The sequence below is a fragment of the Marmota monax genome, unplaced genomic scaffold (genome assembly GCF_021218885.2).
Source record: "Marmota monax isolate L192 unplaced genomic scaffold, Marmota_monax_Labrador192_F-V1.1 WCK01_AAM20220418_F8-fsc00020, whole genome shotgun sequence".
Classification (NCBI taxonomy): Eukaryota; Metazoa; Chordata; class Mammalia; order Rodentia; family Sciuridae; genus Marmota; species Marmota monax.
In genome coordinates this window covers 5,187,604-5,193,603 of record NW_026692912.1, presented here as the reverse complement: position 1 = coordinate 5,193,603, position 6,000 = coordinate 5,187,604, and the positions used below count along the sequence as shown (strand labels likewise).

General features: G+C 36.8%; 1 long non-coding RNA gene across 1 annotated transcript in view; it reads right to left on the bottom strand.

Annotated features, from left to right (window-relative positions):
• Positions 1–2,496: 2,496 nt before the first annotated feature.
• The window catches only part of LOC124097210 (uncharacterized), a 29,109-nt gene continuing 25,605 nt past the window's right edge, over positions 2,497–6,000 (bottom strand). The window contains exon 5 of the long non-coding RNA XR_006853153.2: positions 2,497–2,878. This is a non-coding gene — a long non-coding RNA (uncharacterized LOC124097210). The remainder of the gene's footprint in view (positions 2,879–6,000) is intronic.

Genomic DNA, 6,000 nt, shown 5'->3' with positions numbered 1-6,000 from the left:
GACAGATTATCCAAACAAAAACTAAATAAAGAAGCTACATAACTAGAAAACACATTAATAATTTAGATTTAACAAATGTATATGGAATATTTCATCCCTAAGTGACTGAATACACTTTCTTCTCAGCAGCACATGGAACATTTTCTAAAATAGACCATATTTTAGGACAAAAAGCAACTCTTAGCAAATACAAAAAAAAAAGAGAAAGATAATCTCAGATCATAATGGAATCAAGTTAGAAATCAACAAAATATAAAAGTAGAAATTACTCTAACACTAGGAGACTAAAGAATTCCCTATTAAATGATAAATGGATAGCCGAAAAAAAAAAACAGGATGAAATATAAAAATACTTAGAGGTCAATGAGAATAATGATACAACATATCACTGGGACACTATAAAAGGAGGGCTGAGAGGAAAAGTTTATAATATTGAGCTTACATATTAAAAGAACAGAAAGATACCAAATAAACAATCTAACATTACATCTCAAGGCCCTAGAAAAAGAAGAACAAATCAACACCAAAATTAGCAGAAAAGAGGAAATAATTAAAATCAAACCCATTCCTTTTTAAATTTTATTTTGAGTTAGAATCTCACTAAGTTGCCCAGGCTGGCCTCAAACTCATGATTCTCCTGTGTTGGCCTCCCAAGTAGCGACATTACAGGCATTTTTTTTTTTTTTTGTCTTGATCACTAAGGTTTTTGGCATCCATAAAACTTGTGCTCAAGGCAAAGCCTCACTCTCTTTCATCCAGCCCTGGCCCATCAGCTTTCTGGAACAGCAGATGCACAGGATGGCTAAACAAAAGTTTTAGCTTGGACTTCCTGGGTCAGGGGCAGTGACTTGTAGCAGAAGGCTGGGTGACAGACAACCCAAGCCAGGGATCAGATGCAGCACATGACCCATCCTCAAGGGAAGTGCATTTTCCTAAGAGGTACTCAAAGAATTTGGTGTCTGCTCTTGAAACCTTACCAAATGTTCCAAAATACTGTGGTCTAGAAATGTGATGCTCTCCAAATGAGAAAAGAAAGGGCAGAAAGTACACCCCTCTGCTTCCTGCAGGTGGAGTTTCTGAAAAAAATAAGATTCTGGTCTTTTTTGCCTCTGTGGTAGTGAGGAGCTCTCCAGGGCAAAGAGGAGATGGGAGTAATCTGGGGGAGCCACCAAAGTGTTGGCTCCTAAAAAACACCCAAATTTTAGTCTGTATAGTTGGTTTTATATATTCACATTGAGATTATACATATATACAAAGAAAGATGTGATAACAATCACAAAACCCCATGAAATCTCCGAGTGTTCAATTAAAGGCATTATTTAGTTCACCAGCTGATAAATCAGCTGGGCTTGTGGGCATGCCTGGCATCTCAGCTGGGGGCCCCTGGTGCACCTGGCTGGTGGCTCTTCTGGGCAGAGCTGTGCAGACTTGGCTCCGCACCAGGTATCTCCCGTTTACGTCCTGAGACCAAAAGACTGAAAAAGGCATGTTTATTTTCTGATAGCAAAAAAAAAAAAAAAAAAAAGAGAGAGATTCAAGGGAAAGCTCATTATTCAAGTACATTTCAAGTCCAAGCTTGTGTCATTCTTGGAGCATCTTGTTTATTAAAGCAAGTCACAAGGCTGAGCTTGGAACCAGGGTAAGCTCATCCCTCCCATGGAAGTGAGGGAGGGAGATGAATCTACCCCGCAAAGAAAAGGGAGGGAAGGGAAGGCAGGAGGCAGACAAACCTAAATCAGAAAACTTTAGCTGACAATCATATGACGGGAAGCTAAAGCTGTTGGTCATAACAATGCATGCAAATGCATTAATATCCTCTGAAGGCATCCTAGAGACAGACTAAAGTAAGGAGCAAAAAAGAAAGAGAAAAGAAATATCAAGCAAATTCAAAATAGTGAAGAAGATGATGACCATGCCAATAAAGCTGAGGTGCCATCCTGACATAGGTCAATTCATTGCAAATATATAAAATGAATAAAGATTGGTTTTATACTATTGATGTTTTAAGGTTACATTTTTATATATATTTATTTATCTATTTTCTGTTCATTATTTTTGTAATACTGGGGGTGAACCCAGAGTCTCTGCCACTGAACTACATCCCCAAGCCTTTTTATTTATGTTTTTAAATTTTGAAACTGGGTCTCACTAAGTGTCCCAGATTGACCTTGAACATGGATCCTCCTGCCCAAGTCTCCCAAGTTGCTGGAATTACATTGGCATGTGCTGTCACATCCAGCTAAAATTTCATTGTTAATGAATAAAAGCAAATATGTAATTATTATGAACTATTATGTGTAAGATTAGAAATATCATAAAAATAGAAAGCAAGCCCTGGAAATACCAATACTAATTTTAAAAAACTGACCACCAAATTGTAACATGCTCTCAGTTTCATGCAGATGGAATACATTAAAGTGAAAAAGTATATAGAGTATTTGGATAATGTATATAATAAAATTGATTTATAAGATAGAAGAATTTACAATCAAGAAATATGATCACATGTTTTATTGTGTGTCATGATAGGACATGAGAAATTTCAATAAGAACAAAGGATATGTAAGCCTGTTCTTTAACCTCAATGAAAAAATTAGGGAAATTAATTAATAGGTTAATAAAACACACAAGCGCTTTATGTTAAAATAATAACATAAAAATAAAATAAAACAAACACTTCAATAATTTCTGGGCCAAAGAGGTAAATAAAACTCCAATTATACATTGTTTAGAAAACAATAATGATATTGCACATGAGATTTAGCTAAAGCTGTATTCAGTGGGAATTTATATCTATAAAAGTGTCACTGAATTCCTGGGCAGAGGACTGACTCCAGATCCCAACAGACCAGATTCAGCCACCTGCGTCCTGGAGAGTCTAGAGAGAGAAAAGCAAGAAAGAAATTTATTATTCAGTATGGTCACAGTAAAAATTTTACTGAGGGTGGGAGGCAGTAAAAATTTTAAAACTGTAAATGCCATCAGTAAAATTAAAGACTTACTAAATGGGCTGAATAAGAGATTTGAGATAACAAGAAAAGGAGTACTATCAATCCAAAATCATATGTCCATCAAAAATATTTTTCAGCTGGGCATGGTGGCACATGCCTGTAATCCCAGTAGCTCAGGACACTGAGTTCAAAGCCAGGCTCAGCAACTAAGCAAGTTGTGAGACCCTGTCTTTAAATAAAATATAAAAAAGGACTGGGGATGTGGTTCAGTGGTTGGGGACCTCTGGGTTCAATCTCTGGTACCAAAAAAAAAAGATGAAATATACTTTAGTGAAATACATTTTAAGTTGAGTGAAAACTAATTGTGTTCTACAAAAAATGTACTAAGTACTTCATGAAGACAGAGAGAAACTTGGAACTTTAGAAATGAAGGGTGATGTTTAATATTATTAGTAGTTTGGGAAGTAGAGATTGAAAACATAATGAGATACCACCACACACCTATTCAATGATGGGGTGTGTGTGTACACATATACATGTATGCACACACACACTTAATACCAAGTACTGAATTAAATGGAAAGAAATTAAAACTCTCATACATTTCTATTTTGAATATTGGAATGGGGCATGCACCACTCTGGAAAACATTTGAAGGGTTTTTTTTTTTTGGCGGTGGTGGTGGTTGTTGTTGTTGTTTAATAATGAAACCATACTTTTGCCATGTGATCTAGTAATTCCATCCCTGGTATTTATTAAATATAAGAAAAGTTAAATTCACACAAATACCTGAGCATAAACTTAGATGGGTCTCAATGTTGTTATGCTGAGTGGGAAAAAAGCCACTCTCCAAAAATTACATACTATTTGATCAATTTTCATGTCATCTTGAAAAGACAAAACTGTGATGAGGGATAAATGAGTGGTCGGTGAGGGCGGGTATAATATAAAGACAGTCTGGGGAGTGACGGAGCCATTCTGTGTGTTGCTTATGTTTTGGGTTACATGAAACTGAATATGTATTTGAATTTATGAAACTCTATACACACACACAAGTCAACTTTAATGTACTATAATTTTAAAAAATAAAATTATAAAGTAAATATACTATAGATGCCTCCAAATGGGAGTGGTGGGGGTATAATTGGTCAAAAGGAAACCATCTTTACTGATTGATCCCTTTGGATTTTATACACTGGTGGGAGAAGGAATAGAGATAAAGATCAAAATGATATGCCTTTGTAAAACTACCGCCACTACTATCATCACTATTTATTTTTAGCAGAATACCCCTAGTATACTGGGTAAGATCACAAATGGAATTTGATTCAATCCCTGACTGTGAATGTAATGTCTAGAAATATATACCACTACTTTATTTTTTACAGATAGAAAATTATGAAAGATAAACAAAATTCCACCTCTAAGGACTGATCCTGTTCAGGAAGATAGAGAGCCCTTCAGTTCATGCCTTTCTGGTAAGAGATTGTCTACCTACCATAGCACCTTTGGAAGCCAGGTTCAGAGATTTGAGGAGGCAGACAATTTGGGGGTAAACTTCTCTATGGATTACTGTCTCTAAAGAGGTACAGGAAAAGTTTACCCTAAACAGAGCAGTCAGCCCAAAGAAAGTCAGCTCACCCAGCACCCCAGGAGATGGGGGTGCCTGAGAGTACTACACACAGGTATACACAGTTCTACAGTCATGCAGGTGCCTTTTACCTCTCCAGATGTGAGTCCTGCAGAGCTTAGCTAAGGCTAATCAACCAAGGGTAATCAACCAAGGGTAATCTCCAGTGTTGTTTGTAGATGTGCTCCTGGTGCTCAGTTATCCTGGATAAGAACAACTGGTATACTGAGGACAGTGTCTGTTTAGAGACCGGGTTACTTACTTTTCACATAAGAGGGGAGGCAAACAGTAGTACATGTGATGTTGGGTCAGAAGACCATCAAGACCCACAATGGACTTCAGCCACCCCACACAAGGCTAAAGTGACAGTGTGGTGTATCCTGTGGAAAGCATATGTCTGAGGACCATTGGCTTTAAAACAGCATGTCTGACTCTGACAATATGTATCATGCCATGTAAAGTGGCCAATTAATGCCTACATTTGGCAGGCTAGGATAAGGATGTCAGGCATGGTTCCAACAACTAGCATGTAACTCCATTTAGACAGAAAGGTAGGGACTGGCTCAGTGATAATTGCCAAAACTGGATTAGTGTTGTACATGATTATATAGAATAGACTGCTTGCTGGCCAGATTGGAAACCACTGGTTACTTCCTCTAGGGTTTGCAAAGGCTGTTTTATTCAGTTGGAAACCAGAGACTAAGTTATCTGAGACTGTGCATCACAGATACAAATGCAGGGAGTGACAGAAATAATGTGTTTTGCACCACCTTCACTGCAAGCTTGCATGGCTAGCAAGGAACAGGGGGGACATGTCATGTATCGAAGTGAAATGCAATAATCATTTATGTTTTCAGACATGGCTATTTTAGATAGTTCTATTTCTTCACCTGTAAAAATGAATAACCATTATGTAAAACAGAATAACAAATATATTCATTTATGAGGGTATTTGACAGGGCTAAAAGACAAAGCATGAAAAATTATGGATATTTTTAAATGTCTTATCAGCATCTAGTATTACAATCAGATTTACAGCCTTATTTTTTAAATTTTTTATTTGTTCTACTTAGTTGTACATGACAGCAGAATGCATTTTCCAAATCATCGTACACAAATGGAGTGCAACATTTCAATTCTCTCGTTGTACATGGTGTAGAGATGCACCATTCCTGCAATCATACATGTACTTAGGGTAATGATGTCCATCTCATCCACTACCTTTCCTATCCTCATAACCCCTCCCCAGCATTAATTTGTATTTATTGCTTTTTAATTGTTCTCAGTGTCTCAATGCCGAGGCTGTTCCACCATAAACTCCATTCTTACTCAATTCTATTTAAAAAAAAAAAAAAAGCACATAGATTGGCATATTTTCCAAACTCTGTATGTGGAAAATGTCTTTGCTAAATTCACAAC